This window comes from Phacochoerus africanus, chromosome 16, assembly GCF_016906955.1.
Source record: "Phacochoerus africanus isolate WHEZ1 chromosome 16, ROS_Pafr_v1, whole genome shotgun sequence".
NCBI classification, from domain to species: Eukaryota; Metazoa; Chordata; class Mammalia; order Artiodactyla; family Suidae; genus Phacochoerus; species Phacochoerus africanus.
Window position 1 is genome coordinate 55,667,106 of NC_062559.1, and position 22,724 is coordinate 55,689,829.

The 22,724-nt window shown below is 49.4% G+C and overlaps 3 non-coding genes across 3 annotated transcripts; 2 read left to right on the forward strand and 1 right to left on the reverse strand.

The window, feature by feature from the left end:
* The first annotated feature begins 2,761 nt into the window (after positions 1-2,761).
* On the forward strand, positions 2,762-2,833 carry TRNAC-GCA (transfer RNA cysteine (anticodon GCA)). The gene has a single exon. It is a non-coding gene; the product is annotated as a tRNA-Cys (tRNA).
* Positions 2,834-6,425: 3,592 nt separating this feature from the next.
* TRNAC-GCA (transfer RNA cysteine (anticodon GCA)) lies at positions 6,426-6,497 on the forward strand. Its single transcript has one exon. It is a non-coding gene; the product is annotated as a tRNA-Cys (tRNA).
* Positions 6,498-10,983: 4,486 nt separating this feature from the next.
* Positions 10,984-11,055, reverse strand: TRNAC-GCA (transfer RNA cysteine (anticodon GCA)). Its single transcript has one exon. It is a non-coding gene; the product is annotated as a tRNA-Cys (tRNA).
* Positions 11,056-22,724: the final 11,669 nt, after the last annotated feature.

A 22,724-nucleotide genomic window follows, 5' to 3' on the forward strand; every position in this document is an offset into this window, starting at 1 on the left:
GATGGTGGACCCGTTGTCTCTTGAAGGTGCTCTTATTTCAGGTCAATAAGCCCACATCATGACCACATGGGGGCGCTTCTAGCCAATTCACTCCTGCATCCGACTTCCGTGTGTGCGTTTACTGCCCTGCCTTAGTCCACTTGAACCTCTTATTCTGGTTGTCAGGGGACGACTCCACTCAACCCCTCGATACACTCAGAAACAACAATATTTAAAAGTAAATATTGTCCCTACCGTGGGACAATGTATTAAGAATCCCAGCCCTATACTACTCAAAGCAATCTACAAATTTAATGCAATCCCTATCAAATTACTCATGACATTTTTCGCAGAACTAGAACAAACAATCCAAAAATTCATATGGAACCATAAAAGACCCAGAATTTCCAAAGCAATCCTAAGGAAAAAGAACAAAGCAGGAGGCATAACCTTCCCAGACTTCAGATAATTCTACAAAGTTACAGTCGTCAAAAGAGTGTGGTATTGGCACAGAAACAGATATATTTTTCCATGGAACAGAACAGAGGACCCAAAAATAAATCCCAGACACCTACGGTCAGTTAATCTTTGACAAAGGAGGCAAGAATATAAAATGGGAAATGCACTCTCTTCAGCAACTGGGTTGGGAAAACCAGACAGCTGCATGTAAATCAACAAAACTAGAACACACCCTCACACCATGCACAAAAATAAACTCAAAATGGCTTAAAGACTTAAACAGAAGACAAGACACCGTAAAACTCCTAGAAGAGAACATAGGCAAAACATTCTCTGACATCAACGGTACAAATGTGTTCTTAGGTCAGTCTCCAAAAGCAATAGAAATAAAAACAAAAATAAACAAATTGACCTAATCACACTTACAAGCTTTTGCACAGCAAAGGAAATTATATATATATATATATATAAAAAGCAAGCTATGGAATAGGAGGAAATAGTTGCAAACAATGCAACGGACAAGGGATTAACATCCAAAATATATAAATAACACACACAATTCAGAACAAAAAACCAAACAAACCAATTGAAAAATGGGCAGAAGACCTAAATAGACATTCCTCCAAAGAAGGCATATAGATGGCCACCAGGCATATGAGAAAATGCTCAAAGTCACTAATTATTAGAGAAATGCTGAGGCACCACTCACACCAGTCAGAATATCATTAATAAGTCTCCAAATAATAAATGCTGGAGAGGGTGTGGAGAAAAGGGAACCCTCCTACACTGCTGGTGGGAGTGTAAATTGGTACAACCACAATGGAGAACGGTATGCAGGTTCCTCAGAAAACTGAACATAGAACTACCATAGGACCCAGCAATTCCACTCCTAGGCATATATCTGGACAAAACTACAATTCAAAAAGAACATGAACCTATATGTTCATAGCAGCACTATTCAAAATAGCCAAGACATGGAGGCAACCTAAATGTCCATCAATAGATGAATGGATTAAGAAGACGTGGTAAATATACACAATAGAATACTACTCAGCCATAAAAAGAACAAAATAATGCCAATCCCAGCAACATGGATGCATCCAGAGATTCTCATATTAGGTGAAGTCAGTCAGAAAAAACGACAAATACCATTATATCACTTATATGCGGAATCTAAAATATGGCACAAATGAACTTATCTACAGAGCGGAAACAGACTCACAGACATGGAGAACAGACTTGTGGTTGCCAACGGGGAGGGGGAGGGAGTGGGATGGACAGGGAGTTTAGGGTTAGTAGATGCAAACTATTCCATTTAGAATGGCTAAGCAATGAGGTCCTACTGCACAGCACAGGGAACTGTATCCAGTCTCTCAGGATACAACATGATGGAAGATAATACAAGATTTTATTATATATATAATACAACATATTTATATGACTGGGTCACTTTGCTGTACAGCGGAAATTGGCACAACACTGTAAATCAACTGTACTTTGATAACATAATAATAAAAAAGAATCCCTGGCCCTCTGATGTCACCCAGCTGCAGCACAGTTTGCAACTACAACTCAGATTAAATCCCTGGCCCAGGAACTTCCATATGCTATGAGTGTAGCCATTAAAAAAAGAAAGAAAGAAAGAAAGAAAGAAAGAAAGAAAGAAAGAAAGAAAGAAAGAAAGAAAGAAAGAAAGAAAGAAAGAAAGAAAAGGAAAGAAAAATTCTGAAGCCAGTCTGCATAATCCCTGCAGGTTTTTCCCTCCAAAACAAGGGGATAATAATAGCCAATAATAATATAATTGAGGCTACAACCCGCTTACACACATCAAATATTAGCCTAAGAGACATGAGTTACCACACTCTAGGAAAATAAAAAAGCTCCCAGCTAGGGAGTAGGAAGTTCACCAGCTCCCCAGCCGCCCCCACCAGCCCCTTCCAGGTTAATGCACAGATGTGCAACTGAAGGGATATATACCTTCAGGTGTAGGTCCTGCACGTGTCTCCAAACAGCTTGGGCAGGATCTCTTCAAGGTGCTGTTTTGTAATGAAGAACAAGAGAAAAACAAACTCTAAGTCCCTCCCAGTGGTAAATGTCAGTGCTCCTCCAGGCTGCTGCTGTCACCACAGACTGAGGACAGGTGAAGGGTAGGAATGTGGGACTCTCGGACCTGGGGGAAGACCTCTCTGGGCTGAATTTGCAAAGCAATAAAGAGCTGGTCTTTCCAGCTCTCTGGACCTAAATAGAAACCTTCCATCTGTAGAAGTCTTGGGTGTGACTACAAAGGTGAAAGGTCGTTATTAGGCACTTGCACCAGGGAGGTGGGGGTATAGCTCAGGGGGAGAGCATTTGAGTGCAGATCAAGAGGTCCCTGGTTCAAACCCGGGTGCCCCCTGCTCTCTTGGGTCTTCCATTCATGGAAGCTCTTGCTCCTTTTTACCTTCCTCCATCCTCCAGTTATTAGGAACCTCCCTGAGACTACTGGGAGCTACAGGTCAGCCCTCGAACAGCAGCAGTCCAGGTGCAGGGCCTCTTCCTGTGTCTTCCTGTGCTAACACTCTGGGTAGCCTTCCTCTTACTGGCATCTGGATCTTTTCCTTCTGTTTCTCATTTCTCCAACTCTGTTGGATCCCCAAAGAGAAGGCAAGGCCTCTGAGACAGACTGCTGGGCTTTTTCAGGGCAGACCAGAGAGCTGTGGATACAACTGACTTCCCGGGAGCAGACAATAGATGGTAACCCTAATTGTCACCCTCACCCCACCTTCCCTCCAAAACAGGCTCAGTGGAGTGGGGGGTGAGGGGTGGGGGGCGGGGATGGGGGGGTCAGACCTATAGACACAAAGGGCTGGGAGCCCAGGTAGGGGAATGTGGGTAGTTCTGGAGACCTTTGGCCAGCTCTTGGGCTAAACCAATGGACGGGGAAATGGGTTGGGGGTTCATCAGGCAGCTTCTGTCCTTTTCTCCTTGTGGATGACCTCGCGCAGGGACTGAGGCCTGGAAGCTGCAGGCCTGAGGGAAAATGCCTTAGGAGGAGCCAAGTCTGATAGCTTCCAAAGAGAAGGGCCTGGTGGAGACAGTGTAACTTAATTTCGCAGAGTTGAGTGTCGCCACACAGATGAAAGGTGTTGTTTAAAGGTTGTTGCCAGGCCTGGGGATATAGCTCAGCGCTAGAGCACTTGAGTGCCGGTCAGGTGGCCCCAGGAACAACACTAGAGGCCTCCCAGGGTGGCATAAAGCAGGCCATGTCATGCCCCTACATGTGTAATGGCGTGTGCACTTCCTCAAGTCCCCACACAAGGCTCCCCTGACTTGAATCCCCTGCTGCAGAGACCAAGGCACACGTGGTAGGTTTGAGAAACTACTCTACTCAATGGATGGTCCTTCCATCACCCCGCACACCCCCTCCTGCTCCCCCAGTGTCAAGGAGAAACGGGGCCAACTTGGTCCTGTGGGGGCTACTGAGCACTGAGCTATGTTTCTGAATTCCCAGGGTCCTCACTGGCCAAGGTGTGAACTCCCGGGTTCCTTCCCTAAGGCTGTGCATAAGGACAAGGACACCTTGGAGGTGCAGGCTTGAAGGAGGCTGCGGATTGCATCCTTTGTCACGCCATGGAGTTGAGAAGGCGAGTTATTCCTTGTAACAAAAGGAACACCTGGAAAGTTCCTGTGGGACATCTGGTTGGGATTACAACTGTCACAGCCTGCCAGATGCTCGCAGGAATGAAGGAGAGAGTGTTGTCTCTGACAAGTGGCTTGACCTCACTCGTGCCTCAGTTTCTCCATCTATAAAATGGGGGTAATAATAGACCCACCTCATAGGTTTTTTTGGTGAGAGCTTGAAGTACTTAGAACAGCAACTAGTACCCAAACATCACTTGTATCACCAGCTAAAACCTACCCTCAGGTCAACAGACAGATGGTGGCTGTGCGAGTCCTTTTCTTGTGCAACTGCTGTTTCAGGGAGTGTCTTTGAAAGGCCATGATTTTGGACTCAGCAGATGCTGAGCTCTTCTTCCAGTGGACAGGAAGCGCCAGGGCCCATGTCCTCTGGAGAAGGTCACGAACCACCAGAGCAGAGAGGCGCTTGTCCCTCTGTTCCCAGGGGCAGAGGCGCTGGGATTGGGTGGAGGCTGATTCTCTTAAGGAAAGGAGGTCACTGGACCGTTTGTGCTGCTTGAATTTCCTTCCGGTCTCTAAAGAAGTCTCCCTACAGAGCCCAAGTTATGGAATGGGAGTTCCTGTTGTGGCTCAGTGGTTAACCAGCCCGACTAGTATCCATGAGGGTGCAGGTTTGATCCCTGGCCTCACTCAGTGGGTTAAGGATCCGGCGTTGCAGTGATCTGTGGTGTAGGTTGCAGACGCAGCTAGGATACAGAGTTGCTGAGACTGTGGTGCAGGCCAGCAGCTCCAGCTCCAATTCAACCCTTAGCCTGGGAACCTCCATATGTCACAGGTGCGGCCCTAAAAAGACAAAACAAACAAACAAAAACCCCCACCACATTATGGAATAAACTCCCCGAATCTGTGTTAAGCTCACTGGGTTTGAACCAATAGCCCCTATGTGTCTGAGGACTCCAAGGCCAAGGACAGAGAAGGACCACCCTCTGTGACCTTCTCTTAGTGTTAAGAGAATGGAATCATGGTGGGGACGGGGGCGGGGGGGGGGTGCCTGACCTTGCGGCTCCCCTAGAAACTTGTGGCCAGGGAGGCTGAGCAGTTTTGATGCGGAAGCAGACCGCCCGCGCCTGGTGCAGAGGAAGGAAGCCAATGAGAAGCCTCCTGGGTGCCGGGCCTGGTCCTCGAGGGCCGGGAAGGGGGGCATTTCAGGCGGCAGGAACGACTTCTACAGAGGCTCAGGGGTGGAGGGCCTGCTGTGGCTGGGAGACACCTGCTTCGCTGTCACTTAGATCTCAGGGCCGAGGCGTGTCTGGGGAGAGAGCAGGGCAGGTAGGGGCTCTGTGGGCCTCACCCAGCTGGGGTTCCAGGCCGGGTCCCTCCTCCCTGCCTGCCCCCCCCACCTCCCCCCCAGTCACCCACAAGGCTCCTCCAGGGCTCCCCTTGTTGCCTTTTCCTCTGGTGGCCGCTCTTTCTCCCAGTTGCGGGCTCTTCTAAGTCTGTTAGTGGGCAGAGCAAAGGCTGGCGTCTCCCGCAGAGCCCTGCCCCGGGTCTCCTTCCACCTCAGCATCACGGTCAAGGTCAGCCTCTCCCCAGCTTCTCAGCCAGGGGAGGAGGAGAAGCAACTGCTGGGCTGCCGAGGCCCCGAGGGAGAAGCTGGGGGGTGAGAGGGAGAGCTCCCAACATCGGTTTTCCAAAGAGAAGGTTCCCAGCTTCCAGGGTAAGAGCAGAAGCAGGGTCTTGGCGTGAGTGTGCAGACAGATTTGCCGGTGGATCAGAGGGCCCCGGGGCTCAGTATGGTTCCTCTCCAGCAGCATGGCCTGGTCCTTGCATCATGTTAGCTCAGGGATAATTTGGATGATTCCTAAATTCACTCAGCCGCCTACTCGTGACGGTTTCTAGGAGTGGATCATCTCCATGATTCTCCATCTCTATTAACTGCAGGAGTGGAGGGTCATTTTTGTCCCAGACTGTAGTTTAGCAGAAAGTGCCCTGAACCGACTGTCGGCCCATGAGAGTCAGGCCTCATTAAATGGGTTTGCACAGACACCTCAGTCACCTGCAGTGTCTGTTTTTTAGGTGCCCACCATGATGGAGCCAGGCCTCTGACTCTGAAGGCCATTCTACAGCCAACGTCAAGGCTTCTCCCGGCTGCTGCTCACACCCTGGGGCCCTTGGCTGGGGCGGGGTGGGTGGACACAGGCTGCAGGGCTTTTGAGGACAGAGCTTGTTGCTTCTTAGGTGGCAGGCTGAAGAGTGGTTTGCCAGTTACCAAAAGAGGTCCTTCCTGAAGTGGCGGCTCTTAGATTTACAGGCAGCCTGGGCGTGGCTAGACTGATGAAGAGTATTAATTGTCACCACACATAGCAGAAGGGGGTATAGCTCAGTGGTAGAGCATTTGACTGCAGATCAAGAGGTCCCCAGTTCAAGTCTGGGTGCCCCCTATTTTTCCTGATTCTTGACCTTTGTAATTCATGCTGCATTTCAACTTCTTTATGAAGCACAACATAAAATTTTGTTGTTTTGTTTTGTTTTTTCTGGAACCAGCAAATGGTGAAGCTTTACTATGGTTGTTGCAGTTCTTAGTTCTAAATGTCAATGAGAAGCACCTGAAGAGTCTATGAAAGTGCCCTTTCCCAGGCCCCACCCCAGACCAATGAGCTCAGCGTGTTTGGGCTGGAGCCCAGGGACCGTCCCCACTCCCCAGAGCCCCTGGTCTGCAGCTAAGTTGAGAACTGGCTCTAGCAAGGCTTCTAGGAAGGCTGCTCAGACCCAGGTACACTCAGCCCAGCCCTGCTGGCCCAGCCTCCTGTGTTCTGCATCTCCTCTTGTTCCTGTTGAAGTGGCCATTATTTCTGCCTTGACCTTAATGGCCTCTTCCAGGAGCAACTGCTGGGTCAGCGTTTCTTAGTGTCCCTCGTTTCCCGCTGCTCAGCCCAGTCGTTCTCTGTGGGACGGGGCAGCACTGGATTCTGTTTTGTAGCCAAACCCCCAGGGTCCGTGGCTGCAAGGAGTGAGCCCTCACGGGGCCGAGAAGCTTTGCAGAGGCCGAAATATCCACACACAGAAGTGTAAGTTTAGGTTGTGAGATTCTTGAAGACAATTTTAGGTCTTATTCAAGCTTTAAAAGTCAACTTCGGCTGAAGGCAACCATCTCAAAACTAAAGAACACGGTGGCTTGTCAGGGTTTGGAGAACAAGCAGCTGGGCATCTGGGTAAAGGATCGCAGAGCTCCTTGCGGTTCAGAGGTGCAGCCGTCATTCAGAAGTGCAGTCATGGGAGGTACCTAGTGGTGCAGGGGGTTAAGGATCCAGCCTTGCTGCCCCCATGGTGCATTGTGCTGCTGGGCGGGGCTGGGTCCCGGCCGGGCAACTTCTGCAGGCCTATGGGTGTGGTCAGAAAAAGAAAAAGCACAGTTCATGAGTTTTATTATCCTTGACACTAGTCATCTTCTATGACCTTTCTCACAGCCACCGAAAATACAGTTCATGATGCCTCGGATTTATCTAAACACCCGAAGTCTATCCTTTAGATAGGCTAAAGACAGGTTCTCATAATAAGACTGTTTGACAACAAGTCTTAATCTCTTTACACTGAAGGGCAAGAAAACACAGCCATTTAAGACAGAGCAGGGTCAAGCCTAGTCTTCCTTTTATTAAATCAGTTGATGTGCAATGCTGTGTCAATTTCTGCTGTACAGCAAAGTGACCCAGTCATACACACATACACATTCTTTTTCTCATATCATCCCCCATCACAGTCTGTCCTAGGAGACTGGACATAGGGTCCTGTGCTATACAGCAGGACCCCTTTGTCTATCCAGTCTCAATGTAATAGGTTGCATCTCCTGACCCCAAACTCCCAGTCCATCCCACTCCCCCGTCACGCCCGCTTGGCAACCACAGGTCTGTTCTCCACGTTCGTGAGTCTGTTTCTGTTCTGTAGACAGGTTCATTTGTGCCATACGCTCCCTGCCTCCTTCTCTCCTCCGTGCAGATTCATGGGCTCCGGCTGAGGAAAGGAAGCTGGAATCACCTTCTAAAATCAGTGAAAATGACTGGGAACGCTATCTAGTCACTTATGATGGAGGGTAACACGAGAGAAAGAATGTATATATGTGTGCGTGACTGCGTCACTTTACTGTACAGTAGAAAATTGACAGAATACTGTAAACCAACTATAATGGAAAAAGTAAAAATCATTTTAAAAAAATAACAATAAAAAATAAAATCAGCGAAAATGTAAAAATAAGAACAGGTAAGGCGCATCTATCCTTAAAAGCTCATCTCATTCTTTTTGCCCAGTAAAGACCTCCGCCTCTGTAATTATATGCAGAACTCCTTCAGCCACTGCGATGCCCCTTCTGTCTAGTCAGCTCGAGACCTGCCCCGCCGCATCCAGATCTTCACCATCCATCTGCTTCTGCACATCCCCTGCCCACGCCCAGCCGTCCAGGGTCAAGGGCAGGAGTGTCAAAGCCATGGCTGTGGCAGCGGAAGGCCTCGGAACCAAACTGAGGCCAGAGCGCCCCGCCCCCCGACTTGGGCTGCCGGTCACTGGGAGCAGGTGGAGCGGTGAGAGCAGGCATGGGCTTCAGGGAAATGAACTTCAAGCTCCGAGGCAGACCTCCTGCATCAGGAGAGTTGGGAGTGAGACCAAAGCACTCTAGTTACCAAACCCTGAGAAGATGCCAAAGGAGAGTGGAACTGGGAACCACCGCTTTAGCTCTGTGCCCGTTTTATGGGCTTGAAAGAGGCCGTAATTGGGAGATGTACCCAACCAAGCACGCACACCGGGTTAATAACAGGGTTGGGGCCAGAGCTACCAACCAGGGGCTGCGGTCTTCCTCCCCCAAGGGCCAACCCTGGGGCGAGGCACGACCGGGCCGGCTGCCCTCATCGGCTTCCCACTCCCCCGAACAAGCCCTCAACGGGTGCGGTGAGACAGGCCTTCCCAAGAGGTGGCCCAGAAGGCTTCCGCCCGACGCAGGGGCCTGGAAATGCGAACTGCGCACCTCCCCACCGGCGCTCGGATGCTCCTGCCCGGAGCCCACGGCAAACCGTTCCCCAGGGGCCACCATTTCCTGATTGCGGCCTCGGCAGGGAAGCGTCTTCCAGCAACTCAGCCGCACCGTGTAGCTCCGGTCCCCCGTGCCCCCGCTGACCCACCTCTCCTGGTGAGAAGCTCCTCCTCCTCCCTCGGCTGAGCGCCCAGAGCTTCCTCCGCCCTGCCCAGCGCCTGCCCCTCCCGTCTCCGGCTCGCCCACTTTCGCCTCCTTGGAACCCCCCCCCACCCCCATTCCCTCGGCCCATTTGTTCTAGAATCCCCCCCACCCCGCCCAGTCCTCCACCCCCGCCCTGCGTTAGACCAGGGACCAGACTTTGCTTCCTTTCCATCCTCTACCTTTACCTCTTCTTCTTTAGCCCAAGGCCAGTTTTGGGGGCCGCGCTTCGGATTGAGGCCACGGTTCTGGGGAGCGGCTCCACTTGCCTCGGAAGACACCACTTCAGGGGGCGTCCGCACGCCCGGAGGGGCAGGGGTCGGGCTTCAGCCTGCCTGGTTTGAAGGCCAAACCCCAGACCCCACGGGGCTTTCGAACTGGGATGGGGACACTCTCCCTCTGCGGGCGGTGCCCACCTCCCCGCCGCCTCCTCTCCCTCTGCAGGGGCCTTACATGTCCCCCTCCTGGAGCCACAGGCTGTGTCGATTCTGAACCAAGAGCACAAGGGTTCTGATGGGCGGGAAAGCCTCCCTCTCGAGACGTTTCCGTGACTGCAGCCAGTGGGTGGGGCCGGGGTCCTGTCAGCCTGGGTGCTTTGGCCACCATGGGGGTTTGGCGGCCTTTGCAGTTTGTTGGGATGTTTGCATCGAATTCTCTCCAGTCTCTCACAAATCTGCTTACAATTCCTGGAGCACTGTTCTTCCCTGATAAATGCCCAGCGTTCACACAAGAGTCCAGGGACGCTATGAATTTGGCTGAGTGTAGCAACGGATCAGTCTGCCTCTGGGGCTCCTTGCCCTGCGGTGCCTTAGCCCTCTCAGCGCAGCCGTGGAAGCCGTGTGTCCGGCCTGTGCACAGAAGGAAGAAGCTGGGCCTTCGATCCAGCCATGCTTCGTGACCAGGATCAGCCACTCTATGGGGTCTCCTGCTCTCCACCTGCCCTTGGTTCCTGCTGACCACAGGCAACCTTTGATTTAGCCATTTTGCCTCTGTGAAGCCGATGCTAAATTCCCATCCAGGAAGGTCCAACAGGGTTTTTACTGATTTCAGTACAACTAGGTCGACAGCCCCCAATTCCCACCCAGTTCCCATTTCCTTAAGCAGCTCTTGCCTGCAGATCACTCCTGCGACCAGTTTCCATACAGTGGCAGCACAAGTGCTGACCTGACTGTCCAGTGGAAACAGGCCATCAGGAACCGCAGCCTTGGAGGAGGGCAGGGGAGCCAGCCTCAAGGCAATGAGGGGCCAGAATCACAGCCAAGATCACAGCACAGCAGCTTGTGGGCAGGAGCCCCCAGACCCCGAGGGACACTGGATGCAGCCAGCAGTGCTGACTGAGGGCGGGAGGCTCCTGCCTCTGTGCGATGCTCTCTCCACATTCAAAATCTGAGCCATGCCATGGAAATATTTTGGCAACTCGTTTGGTAACAGGTTGCAGAGCTGTGCTTTCCGCCAAGGCGCAGCACTGTTCTGGGCTTTTGCTAAAACAGAGGAAGAGGGTTCCAGCGCTGGGCTAGCAGAGTGGAAGACAGGAGTCCACTTGAGACCACAAGAAAGGGACTGACCAGAGCCCTGGGGTTGGGTGACGAAGCCCAGGGGGGTTTGTGAGACTCAAGGGGTCCAGACCCCACCTCTTCCCTCTCATCCCCCTAGAGATTTCAATATGGGCAGACAGCAGCTGTTTCAGGGGTTAAAAAAGGGTACCCACCAGGGGGCACCTGGACTTGAACCAGGGACCTCTTGATCTGCAGTCAAATGCTTTTCCCCTGAGCTATACCCCCTCCTTTGCAAGGCTCTGGTTTACGACTATTAAGCAGTGAAGGCCACACCCTCATCCCCTAGAACCTCACACCTTTGTTCTCTGCATCCTAGTCTGCCACCCTTGGGTGCCTGGTGGATGGACCTCACTGCAAACTGACCCTTTTCTGGCAGTGAGCGCCTGGCCCTCTGTGCTTTGTGAGAATCCAGAGCCTCCTCTGCCCTGACCTGAGGTCTCCCTGCCTCCATACCCCCCTGGGGCCACCACACTGTCCCCTCTAGAGCAAGTGGATGGACTCTGGGTCTCCTTTACCATCCCCCCTCAGCCAGGGCCTTGGCAGAGCCTCCAGAGACTTGGTTGGCACCCGGACAGGTATCTGGCTATAAACGCTGCCGCCTCCACAGCGAGGCCCAAAGGCAGTCCCAGCTCCTACAAGAGGCCCAAACCAGTGGGTGGGTACCACTGGAGAGGTGCCAAGCCCAGCCCTTTAGGCCCTGCCCACAGCAGGAGAGACCACCCCCTCTCTGAAGGATGGGCTCCTTTTCTCTGTCAGATTTGTGCCCACGATGTCACTCACTGCTCCTTCTTAGCAGCTAAAACATCAGAGAGCTGCCACCCAGTGGGCCGTGGAGGACCATGGCAAAGACCCACTAGGAATGGGATTCAATTCTTCTTTTTTTTTCGGCTGTGCCCAAGATATGCAGAAATTCCTGGACCAAGGATAGAACCCGCGCCACAGTGATGACAACTGCCAGATCTTTAATCCTCCAGGACACCAGGGAAGTCTGGATTCAATTATTCTTATAAAACAGAGATGTTCAGTGTGGTAAAAGGAAGAAGCCCTAAGAAGGTGAGGGGGTGTCTAAGAAGAAAGAAATGTTGCTTCTTTTAAGATTATTAAAAAAAAAAGAAGAAGAACATCTCATGTCAGTGCCTTGCCTGTTGGTACCTTACAGATGTTCAACACAAATAAACAACGGAAAGGACATAAAAAATTAATCTCACCAGCAAAACAACTGCTGGTCTTAAAACGATATGGCACTAGGCTAGGGGAAACTAATTTTTAAAATCGATTAATTATAATTTCAAATTATAGCACAACTTTAAAGATTACTTTCCCTTTGCAGTTATTATAAACTGTACACCCGTGTTGTGCAGTACATCCTTAGCCTATTTACGCCCACTGCCCCATCCCTAAATTGCCCCTCCTCCTGCTCCCCACTGGTAACCACTAGCTGTTCTCTATACCTGAGTCTGCTTCTTTTATGTTATATTCACTAGTTTGTTGCATTTTCTAGATTTCGCATAGAAACGATACCACATAGTATTTATCTTTCTCTGTCTGACTTACTTCACTTAGTACAATTCCCTCCAAGTCCATCCATGTTGCTGCAAATGGCAAAATTTTGCTCTTTTTTATGGCTGAGTAGTATTCCATTGCATATTTATCCATTCATCTTTTGATGGACACTCAGGTTGCTCCCGTGTCTCGGCTACCATAAATGGTGCTGTTATGCACACTGGGATGCACGTATCTTTTCTAATTAGAGTTTTCATCTTTTCCAGATATATGCCCAGGAGTGGGATTGCTGAGTCACATGGCAACTCCACCTTCAGTTTTTTTCGGGAAGCTTCACACTGTTTTCCATAGTGGTTGTACCAATTTACATTCCCACCAACAGTGTAGGAAGGTTCTCTTTTTGTCACACCCTCTCCAGCATTTATTATTTGTAGACTTTTTTTTTTTTTGGTCTTTTGTCTTTGTTGTTGTTGTTGTTGCTATTTCTTGGGCTGCTCCCGAGGCATATGGAGGTTCCCGGGCTAGGGGTCGAATCGGAGCTGTAGCCACCGGCCTACGCCAGAGCCACAGCAACGCGGGATCCGAGCCGCATCTGCAACCTACACCACAGCTCACGGCAACGCCGGATCGTTAGCCCACTGAGCAAGGGCAGGGACCGAACCCGCAACCTCATGGTTCCTAGTGGGATTCGTTAACCACTGCGCCACGACGGGAACTCCTGTTATTTGTAGACTTTTTAATGGTGGTCATTCTGACCAGTGTGAGGTGATGATACTTCATTGCAGTTTTGATTTACATTTCTTAGCAGATCTTGTGGAGCGTCTTTTCACATGGCCGTCTGTATGTGTTCTATACAGAAATGTCTAATTAGATCTTCTGACCATTTTTTGATGGTTGTTTTTATAGTGAGCTGTATAAAGCTGTTTATATATTTTAGACATTAATCCCATGTCGGCCACACTGCTTGCAAACATTTTCTTTGAGTCTGTAGGTTGTCTTTTCGTAGGTTGACTCATTTTCTTTGAGTCTGTAGGTTGTCTTTTCGTTTTATTTATGGTTTCCTTTGCTGTTTAAGTTTGATTAGGTCCCACTGGCTTATTTTTGCTTTTCTTTTGCCTTGGGAGAATGACCTAAGAAAATACTGCTATGATTTATGTCAGAGAATGTTTGCCCATTCTCTTGTAGGAATTTTATGGTATCGTGTCTTACATTTAAGTCTTTAAGCCATTCTGAATTTATTCCTGGGCATGTGGTAGCTTCATTGAATTACATGTGGCTGTCCAGCTTTCCCAACCTCCCTTGCTGAAGAGACCGTCTTTTCTCCATTGTGTATTCTTGCTTCCTTTATTGAAGATTAATTGACCATAGGTGTGTGGGTTTATTTCTGGGTTCTCTATTCTGCTTCATTGATCCATATGTCTGTTTTGTGCATACCACACTGTTTTGATTACTGTAGCTTTGTGGCACTGTCTGAAGTCTGGGAGGGTTATGCCTCCTGATTTGTTCTTTTTCTTCAGGATTGCTTTGGCAATTCTGGGTCTTTTGCAGTTCCATATAAATTTTAGGTTTATGGAATTCCCATCATGGTGCAGTGGAAACGAAGCTGACTAGGAACCATGAGGTTGTGGGTTTGATCCCTGGCCTCGCTCAGTGGATTAAGGATCTGGTATTGCCATGAGCTGTGGTGTAGGTTGCAGACACAGTTTGGATCTGGTGTTGCTGTGGCTGTGATGTGGGCTGGCAGCAACAGCTCCGATTAGATCCCTAGCCTGGGAACCTTCATATGCCGTGGGTGCAGCCCTAAAAGGACAAAAGACGAAAAATAAAAATTAAAATTAAAATAATTAATTAATTAATTTTAGATTTATTTGTTCTAGTTCCATGACAAATGTCGTGGATAATTTGACAGGGATTGTGTTAACTGTGTAGATTGCTTTGGGTGTTGTGGCCACTTTAACAATATGAATTATTCTAATCCGAGAGCATGCGATACCTTCCATTTCTTTGAATCCTCCTCAGTTTCCTTTACCAATGTCTTCTCATTCTCAGAATACAGATCTTTCACCTCCTTGGTCAAATTTATTCCTAGGTATTTTTTAATGTGATTGTATTTTTTAATGTGATTTTTTTAAACTTTCTCTTTCTGATATTTCATTCGTAGTGTAAAGAAGTGCAACATATTTCTGTATGTTAATCTTGTATCCTGCTACCTTGCTGAATTTGTTTATCGGTTCTAATAGTTTTTGCGTGGAGTCTTTTAGGTTTCCTATATAGAGTATCATGTCATCTGCAAGTAATGACAATTTTGCCTCTTCCTGTAATCTGTATTTTGATTAAGGATCAGAGTGGATTCTGAAAGTCTTTATTTAGACTATGTATGAACTTTATATATGTTAATGAATAAAATTGAATGTTTTTTAATATCATAAAAAGTGATAAAGAAATCAGTCCATTAGGAAAATATTACAACTCTAAATCTAAATGTAGCCAGTAACGTAGTGTCAAAATATATAAAACAAAAATGGACAGAACTAAAGGAGAAAAAGACAAATCCTCAATCACAGTGGGAAACTAACTTTCTCAATAGCTGATACAACAGGCAAAAAATACGGCAGTACGGATGTGTGAGAATCTGAATAACGGAACTGACACAAATATGACCTACTTGATTTTCACAAAATTATTATTTTCAAAAACATTAGGACACAAGTAAGAAGAAAGGATATTGTGATAAAGAAAAGGGACACAAAGGGATCCTTGGGTGGGGTCTCTGGCAGTGTTCTAGTTTTGTCCTTGGCAGTGGCCATGTGGTTATCTGTAAGTATTAAACTGTACTAAATTGTGTATATAACCACATGCATACTGTTCTATACTCAAAGTTCACAATTAAAAATCCATTTGCTCGTATTTTCATACATGACTGGTGAAAGTACACATCAATATGTCGTTTCTGGCGAGAAATTTAGCAATACAAAGGCATAAAATATGCACATGCAGAAATTCCACGTCTAGGAATTAATGCTAAAGCAAAACCAGATGAAAAGAGAGACACATCTTTAACAAGACCCTTTGCAGAGTTGTCTGCAAGCATGGATGGTAATTAGCAACTGCACAGATGTCCAGCAAAGAAGGGATGGCTAAAAAGAGTAGAGCAGTAGCCATATCGAGTTCTATGGGGCCACGAGAAAGGTGCTGTGAAGGTTTTTTATTGGCATGAAAAAGGAAACACGACTTTCAATGGTAAAAATCATCATAAAAGAGGAAGGATAGCTTCATTTCTATAAGAAAGTTATATGCACATTGTAAAGGTATATTACCCCTGAGATGAACTATTTGCTTTTTTCCAATTTAGTTTTGCGTTTAAAAAGGACAATGGTTTCAATTGCCTGTGTCACTTAAGAGATGCTCGTGTCTGAAAAGAAACTGTTTCCAGTAAGGATTGAAATGGGTCCGTGGAGACAGGTCCTGCTCCCAGATCTCACCCACATCTCTTCCCATGGGTGTTGCATGGAAGACCCAGGATATCCAGGCTGTGTCTCAGAGAAGGGTGACATCCCAATTCAGGGTCTCTGACCTCATTTTGGTGGCTCCAATGGTTTTATTATTTGGGAGAGTCTTCACATTTCTGCAGAACCAGGAAGACTTTTTTTTTTTTTTAACAAAGCTTCTGTCCCTCCTCACCTGCTGACCCAAATATGTCATCACGTTGCTCTTCCAATTGCTAGAAAGTAAGGAGAGAGCGAAGGCAGTTGTGTCTGTTTTTCAGCAAACTTCTTCTCTGAATTGAAGAGAAGAATTTATTGGAAACACACCACAGAAGTGCCCGGAGGCAGAGAATGAGGCTTGGAAAAGGCAGGACGGAGTCAAACGCCCAGATCCTGAAGTCAGCCTCGGAGATTGCAACAGTAACCTCACAATAAGGCCAGAGTGGACAGAGAATTGCATTGGCACAACCCAGAAGCAACCATTCTGGATGATGTGTCTCTTGTCCAAGGCTCCAATTCCAAGGACAGAGCATCTGCACGATGCAGCTAGTATCAGAGCATACACATCGCTTGGTTGTAGAAAGTCCTGGAGTCCAGTCTTACCAGACTCCATCCAAGGGAAAACTGGGGTGTCATTAGGAAGGGGAAATGGATGTTGAGAAGCCAAAATACTCCCATCTGTCCACGACATTTGTTATTATTGACACATTTGCATCCAGAAATATTTAAGAATGGTTGCTGGGTTTGCAGTATAGGAAGAATTGTCACAAGTGGACATAGAAGAGAATGGGGAAATTGGGAATTCAGTGTTTTCCTGTTCTTTTATCTTTTACTTGTGCCAAATATCCCTTTGAATTCAGTACCAGGGCTGTATCTAATTACAAAGTGCAACTTATTATTGGATATTATTGGATAAGAAACAAAGTCTAGGCAATCACAGACATTCGAACAAGAGATGTAGAAGTTATGTGTGTGTGTGTGTGTGCGCGCACTTGAGTTAGATATTTTTTAAAAGTTTTAGGGATCACTACGAATATAAAAACGTGTATACACGTCTGTAGAACTTGACAGCTAGTAAACACTAGTTCTATGCAACTACTCGGAGAGATGCGGTGTGCCTAAGCGTTTTATCGTCCTTGGCACCATCACCTGAGTAGCAGGAAACACTCTCAATAAAGACTAAGGTGGGGACAAGATGTAGCAACTTGCCCTTCAGGTTTGAGGAGGTGTCCTGACGGCCTCTTGGAAATTTTGCTGGAGTAGCTGTCCCTGAAGTGGCACGTGATACAAGAAATGGGGACACGGGACCCAACTATGACTGTAATCTGGCGATTTTGCCTTTGTTTTTCAGCAATCTCCATCATACAGCAGCACGGGCTGAGGATTTTAGTGCAGTCATTGGGAAGTCTGGCCATTTCCATCTGTGTAGGAGGAGAGAATGCAGACATTTGAGTTTTCCAGTGTATGTCTGAGAGCTGCCCAAGGCTGTCAGACTCAGCTTGGCCCTTCATTCCATTCCAGAACAACAGCTGGTCCCTGAGGGTGTTGTCCAAGAAGAGATGATTCCCAAAATCTTTAACCACGACCACAGACCCTGACCAGTCAGAATGGACGCCAGCCGGAAACAGCCATTAAATGCCTACCAGACGAATAGGCAGCCCTGGCTCCAGATGGTCAGACATATCTATGTGATCAATTACTCGGCCACTTTACCACTGACAGCCTTGGGCTTCCAGGCTCTCAGCCCTGAAGGATCGACTGGATTTCCCCTTTCTTCAGTCCCAGGTAGGCCAGAAAACCAATCTTACATCTTAAAGTTCTTTTGCCTGCAACTCACTCCAATTATTGCATCAGTCTAGGCACATGTTACTGAAACAGAAACCAGTGGGCCAATCACTGTCTGGGTTGAGGGGGCTCGTGGTACTGAAGGAAAGGCTGGGCTGGAGGTGCAGGTACGTGAAGCAGGGGATGGTCCAGGGATGCCAGCCAGACTGACGGGCAAGTCACACTGGTCGGGGCGCTGCCGGGCGGTGTCCGAGCTCTGCCAATCCTGGATTTGTGTTACTCAGTGTAATATGAGTGTAATACGAGTCAGAAGGGCCAGGGGCACAGAAGGACAAAGTAGCCTTTAATTTTGGCTTCTGCCCCACTGCAAGTAGAGCCATTTCTTCACCTGAGCTCACACAACAGGGAATCCTCAGCACATGGGAAAAGTTGAGGGGGAAGAAAAAGAAAGCAACACATCTGAACTGAAAGCAGGGGCCTCTGAATCACTGATCAAATACTTTACTCAGAAACAACCGGTGGTGGTGTCTGTGAGCGTGTTTCAATTAATGAGCGGAACTGAGTTACTACATATGGGCTGTCACCACGCCTGGCAGTATGGTGCCACTACAGTCTGTCACCATGCTACCATGCGGTGCCTTCCTCACCTTTCGTGGCCACATCCTCCCACCTCTGCACGCCTAGCCCTGGTCTATGCCAACAGCCCTCCCTCCCACCTTCCCTCGAGTCAGGGGTGCTGAAGGCACTAAGCCTGAAAATCACCGATGTTGACCGCGAGACCTTGTGTAGAATTACATAGGGTGGTAAGTTCCAAAATAATTTTCCCACCACTTAGAATCACTAAATTTTAGGATCAAGTGTAGCAGGTGAATGTGCTTCCCCCAAACAAAAAGTTCCCAGGCATCTCATCAGCCCTACTAAGTCAGAATTTTTGGGGGGCTAACTATACGGAAGTATAGTTGCTGCACAATATTATATAAGTTACAGGTGTACAATACGGTGAGTCACAGTTTTTAAAGGTTATACTCCATTTATACTTATAAAATATTGGCTATTTTCCCTTATTGCCCCTCCCACCCCACTCCTCCCCCACCCCCCAGTAATCCGCATTTTTAATAAGGTCGCTAAGTAACTCTGATGCAGTCGAACTGGGTAACCTTTGATTCAGCATGTCCTCCACAACACAAACTTCAAAGAGGAGGCACTCATTAGGAACTGAAACACACGTAGATCATTAGAGACGGGACCGGGATCTGCGCCAGATAGCACAAGCTCGACTGGCACAGGGGAAGAGTAGTGATGAAGGTGATTCCCGGTAGGAAAGATGCCAAATGGGAAGGTCAATCTAAAAAAGATGTTGCATACCAAGGTCAATTATCCATTATCGTCTGGCAATAAGTAGAGTGACCACCAGGGGGCGCCTGTACTTGAACCAGGGACGTCTTGATCTGCAGTCAAATGCTCCATCGCTGAGCTATACTCTCTTGCTGATGTGCTGGTCTTCCTTAGCATATTTCACCTATGTCCTCACACTCAAGGACTCCATGGTGGGTCATACATTCTGTTCACTTCCAGTCAGTCTGTGGAACCTGGTAGACTCACCACAAACTGACCCAAGACGGCCTTTGGGCCATGAGTTCAACCTTCCGTTCCCCAGAGACCCCTCACTTGTCTAACAGGCACTTTTCTAGTCTGTAGCCACAACCGGGATTCCTTCAAAAAACGGAAGTCTCTTCTCCCCTGGCTCAGAACTTGGTGAGCAGTGCGGGGTCGGGGGGCGGGGGGCGGGGTGAAGACGTCAGAATCACAGCTGTATTGGTCAGCTATTCCCACAGTAATGCTTCAAAACAAATGACCCCCAACTTCTGATTCATGCAACAATAAGCATTTGTTTTCATGTTCACAGGGCCGTATCATGGATGCCAAACAGCGGGTCTTAGCTGGGTTTTACCCGGTGGCCCTGCTTCAAGCTGTGGGTCCATCTGTGTTTGGTTTCTCTTTTCGTGTTGGGCTCAGGTCTGCTCCCTGTCCATTCTGAAGTCCCAGCTGCAGGAGTTAGCAGCTGGCAGAGGAAGTTTATCTTGTGGCAAAGGCAGAAAGGCAAAAAGGCAAGCCCACCAATGCAAGCAGCTTTCAAGTCTCTGTATCACACGTGTGCGCTAACATCCCATCAGTGGAAGCAAGTCCAGGACCAAGCCCAAAATCAAGGGCAGGGAGGTAAATCCTCCCACTTCTAATGGGAGGGTCTGAAAAATCCTGTGGCAAAGGGCACAGGCATAATAAGTGCCTCTTAGGCCCAGAATAAGAACTGAGGCTAACAGTTTAATCCACCATGGTCTGCCCTCTCAGGCATAATTATCTACATCTCTCCCACATGCAAAATATACTCAGCTTTATCCGAAGTCCCCAAAGCCTCCTTCAATCAGACAAAGTCCAGGATCTCCATTAGATTCAGGTAAGGCTGCCCTTGACCTGGAAACCTATGAACTTAAAAGACAAGTTATCCACCCCTCACACAGCCAGAAGTCAGTGACAGTGCAGGAACAGACTTACCGCAACAATTACATTCAAAGAAGGAAAAAAGTGGGAAGCACACAGTCAGAGAAATTGCCATGCTCCCTTCTACCTTGGGCTACAGTCAGAGCCTCCCTCTAGATACTCATTTTAGTAATTTGCCAGTTTTATTCACAATAAGACTGCATAGCGAGTCACTCCCCCAAACCACTACACACAATAAGCATTTATTGTGAGCGCATAGGTTTGCAGGTTGAATGTGAATCAGCTGGCCTGGGCTGGGCTTATCCGGGTGGGCGGGCTTCAAGCTGTGGGTCTAGCTAGCCTAGGCTCTTCTCACCTCGTTGAGCTCAGGATTGGGCCTTGTGTGTTCAGGCTGAAGGAGAGATGCTTGTAGGGTAAGCAGATCTCACCATAAAGGCGCAAATGCCAGAGGGCAAATCCAAACTTGCAAGCGGACCTCAAGGCCCTGCTTGCGTCGTGTCTGCCAACAGCCTGTTGACCCAAACAAGTCACGTGGTGTGCCAGTTGTCAATTTATTGACTCAAGGCTCCAAATTCACCCTTTCATACCTGCTTGCTGAGGGATATCGGACTGGATCCTCGGAGCCTTTCTTCTTTAAGCGAGCACAGTGTTACAGTTGTCGCTAGAGGGCGCCGTTGGGATGCTGCAGGAGAAAGATCTCTCCCCCAGTTCCCGAGGCGTTTGCTTCTTCCCCTCCCCCGCTTCGGCTCCTGCTGCAGGATGCGCCTTGGTGCAAGTGCGTGAGGACACCTGAGGTGCTCTGCCCCAGGCACACGCCCAAGAAGGACATTCCTTGGTGACCTCTTAGCCCCAGCTGGGCCGATAACCACTCCTGTACCTGCTCCGCCTCAACTCTATGCACCTGCCTGCCAGCCTCCACTTGCCTCTGTCCAGAGGTCTGGTTCCCACATCCTCCGGGTGCAGACCCTGCACACTCCAGGCAGGCCTCACACTTCCACGTGGCTTACCTGTGTCCCCAAAGGTTGCTTCTTCCTTGCCTGGCCCCTGTGAACAGGTCTGGCTGGGGCAGTCTGGTGAGTGGGCGGCCACCCCCCTTCCTTGATGGGGTCTGAGTCCTAGCTTTGGGGAGGGGGTTTCCCCTTCTCAAGTGGCCCGTGCTTGGGCCCCTCACCCCAGTGGTACCTTTAGAGTTTTCTTCATACCTTTATAGTTACTCTCCTTTCACAGTGCAATCATTCTTTATATTAAATTTCCTCTGTTTAAATTACTATGACGTGTATGTCTCCTGACTGGCCTAGACTGGCACACGCGGCGGAGACCAGAGCCAAGCATTGCAGAGCACACTGGCCGCTGAGGGAGAAACAGGAAAGTCCCAAAGCCAAAGGCCTAGAAGTAGAGAGAGCTTCCTTACAGCCAAGAGGTCAGTCCACTACAAGTCGCTGTGACTGCGGAGAGAAGACACCTTGAAAACCAGCAGAGTCTGGGGAAAAGCTGGTGGCAAGAAGACAGTGTTGCTAAAGTAATTGTCTACCAGGGAGGCCGCCTGTTTTTGTTCGGCAACGAAATGGTCTGCCAGCAGGGGGCACCCGGACTTGAACCGGGGGAATCTCTTGATCTGCACTCAAACGGTCTACCCCTGAGCTATACCCCCAGGCAGGGAGGAAGCTCCTCTTTCCCTTATTTCAGGTGTGTTGCCACACCCAAGCGCTCCACACCATCGTAAACCGTGCTCATTCCTGCCTGCCTCTGAACCTGGCGAACCCACCACAACCTGACGGGAGACCCTCGCTTTGTCAGGAGTTCACCTCTCCAGCCCCCGGAGGCCTCTCCCTCCTCGGAGAGGCATGTTTCCCTCCCGGCACAGCCAGAGCCGCCGGCACCGCACCGGGCGGGCGAGGAGGCACCAGGCTGGAGAACGAGGGCTTTTAAGGCCGGAGCCCCACCGCTCCTCGCCCTCCGCGCCGCCTGCCGCCCTTCCCTCCCCCAAAGCTCCCCGAGCCCCCCCAGCCCCCGCCCTTCCCCCACGCTCCACCTCACTCTCTGCCCTCCTCCCTCCCCGCGGCCGGTCCCCCTGGAAGCGGGGCTCCAGGTGTGGGGAACCCGCGGGAGGCCGAGCCAGAGCGGCCCCGGCCCCTGAACCCTGTGGGCAGCACCACGCAGGGCGCTAAGGCGAGGCTGGTGCGGGGGCCCAGAGCCGGGGACCGAGGGGCCTGGGCGTGCGATCAGAGGCCGCTCTCTCCCCCTCCTGGGGTGGGGCCGCCCCTGCGCGTGGCCACGGCCCTCCCCCGAGGTCCTGCCACCGGCTGTCTGGTCCGCTCGGGGGAAGGCTCTTCGGTGATGAGAGGAAATGAGCTCTGGAGCCTCGAAAAGGCAGGGAGGCACACGACGTGCATGCTGCTAAGTGCAAGAGGCCCGGCCGAGAAGGTTAGGTGACTTTCTGGAAAAGGCCAAAGTGTGAGGACAGCAGACAGGTCAGGGGTTAGCAGGAGCTTGCTAGGGAGGGAGAGCAGATGAATAAGTACCCCGGGGGAATGTTTAGGGCAGGGAGACTCTCCCATCCCGTATTGTAAGGGTGGGCACTGTGGGTGAAAAATACCAGTAACAGAAGCCACCCCCACTGTG